We start from the raw sequence: 2,500 nt of genomic DNA on the forward strand, positions 1-2,500 counted from the left end.
GCGTGCGCGCCCAAGGACGAGTGCCTGAAACCCGGGGGGGGTAACAGAGGAAGGAGACCGCCCGCCGTAAACCGACGCGGGCTCCAAAGCCCGGGCCGAGCGAGCGGCACCACCTCCCCACCCGGGAGCGCTGAGCCAGATCGATCGGAAGAAAGGGCAGGGGCTCGGGTGGAACCCCTGCCTCCGTTCTTCCCCTCGGGGGAGACGGGGAAGAAACGTGCCCCTGGAGTCCTGGAAGCGAGTGTCCGGCGCGCTCCGGGCGCCCTCGAGACGGAAGCCGGGTCGCGGTGCGATTCTCTCATAGGTCTCCCCGTTGGCGCGGAAGCGGGAGACATCCGACACAGAGAAACGCCGAGCCCGCTCCGAGGGGACAAAGTCAGAAGGAGCGATCCGCCCTCCCAGAGCCCTCCTGCGGACGAGGACTCTGGATCTGCCCCCCTTCTGACGACCGTCGCCCTCAGAGGACAGGAACCCACGTGGGGAGGGTCCGTTCGGGCTCGGGCGACCCAGGAAACGCGTCTCGGACTCGGGACGGACAACCGGCAAAAGTCCCCCTGGAGCCGCGGAAGCCTGGTCTCGGCGCGAGTGCGAACTTCCATGCAAAAGGGGGGTACTCGCCAAACCGCCTACCCGAGTCGAGGAACCACGAAAACAACGGATTTTGGTCGGGGCCGAGAGGTACCTCTCTCTCCTATATCCTGCAGCTGGTGTGCAAAACTGGGTATTTGCATGGTGAGACACCGACCCCCACTTTAAGGGAACAAAGTCAAAAAGTGTCCGACCTCCTGGAGCCGTGCGGCGGATCCGGCGGCCAGAAATTTCCTCATTCCGGTTCTATTTTTTTTTTTTTCGAATTTGCGAAATTTGGAGGCCAGGCGGCGTAGCTGGGACCTGGACTAGCTCGAAACACCCTGAACCGGTGAGCGGAATCGATTTCCCAAAGTTCTACGGCTCCCGGAAGCCAAAAACAGCTCGCCGGAAAATTTCAAAGTCCCAAGGACTCTTTCTTGAAAATCAATCCGGGGGCCATGGAAGTGTCCTCGGTACAACCTCAGAGCTTTCCCCCGCCTGGAAGTCTGACAGCGGTCTGACGTTTTTCAAAGTTTTGAGCTCTCTGTTTGTTCTCAAAGTCACAAAATCGCTTTTTTTCAGTTTTCCACCCATCAGACCCAAACTTCACCCCCACTTAGGTCACTGTCTAGGGGCGCCTTACGACATATTGACGCCCCTTTAGGGTGGAAGTAGGGGAAATGGGTGATTTTTACACAAAATCGGAAATTTCTCAAAATTTTTCTAAGTGTCAAGGACTCTTCCAGAAAATCTCCCCCAGGCTCCTGGAAGCGTCCCCGGTACACCTCTGGCGGCTGCCCCCGCCTGGAAGTCCAACACACGCCTGAAATTTTCAAAGTATGAAAATACGCATTTTCATCCAAAAATTCAACTTTCCCCCCGTGCACCGCAAACTTTACCCGCATTTAGGTCACTGCCCTTGGGTGCTTTACAACATATTGACGCCCCCCTGGGGTGGAAGTAGGGGAAATGTGACATTTTTCACAAAATCGAGATTTTCTCAAAATTTTTCTAAGTGTCAAGGACGCTTCCAGAAAATCTTCCCCAGGCTCCTGGAAGCGTCCCCGGTACGCCTCCGGCGGCTGCCCCCGCCTGGAAGTCTGACACACGCCTGAAATTTTCAAAGTATGAAAATACGCATTTTCATCCAAAAATTCAACTTTCCGTCCGTGCCCCGCAAACTTCACCCCCACTTAGGTCACTTTGCTGGGGTGCCTCACAACATATTGACGCCCCTTTAGGGTGGAAGAAGGGGAAATTTTCATTTTTCACAAAATCGAGATTTTCTCAAAAAATTTTCTAAGTCCCAAGGACTCTTCCAGAAAATCTTCCCCAGGCTCCTGGAAGCGTCCCCGGTACGCCTCCGGCGGCTGCCCCCTCCTGGAAGTCTGACACACGCCTGAAATTTTTAAAGTATGAAAATACGCATTTTCATCCAAAAATTCAACTTTCCCCCCCGTGCACCGCAAACTTTACCCGCATTTAGGTCACTGCCCTGGGGTGCTTTACAACATATTGACGCCCCCCTGGGGTGGAAGTAGGGGAAATGGGTCATTTTTTCACAAAATCGAGATTTTCTCAAAATTGCACCAAGTCCCAAGGACTCTTCCAGAAAATCTTCCCCAGGCTCCTGGAAGCGTCCTCGGTACGCCTCCGGCGGCTGCCCCCGCCTGGAAGTCTGACACACGCCTGGAATTTTCAAAGTATGAAAATAATGCATTTTCATCCAAAATTCGACTTTCCGCCCGTGCCCCGCAAACTTTACCCACAGTTAGGTCACTGTCCTGGGGTACCTCACAACATATTGACGCCCCCCTGTGGTGGAAGTAGGGGAAATGTGACATTTTTCACAAAATCGAGATTTTCTCAAAATATTTCTAAGTCCCAAGGACACTTTCAGAAAATCTTCCCCAGGCTCCTGGAAGCGTCC

The sequence above is a fragment of the Ranitomeya variabilis genome, unplaced genomic scaffold, assembly GCF_051348905.1.
Source record: "Ranitomeya variabilis isolate aRanVar5 unplaced genomic scaffold, aRanVar5.hap1 Scaffold_165, whole genome shotgun sequence".
NCBI classification, from domain to species: domain Eukaryota; kingdom Metazoa; phylum Chordata; class Amphibia; order Anura; family Dendrobatidae; genus Ranitomeya; species Ranitomeya variabilis.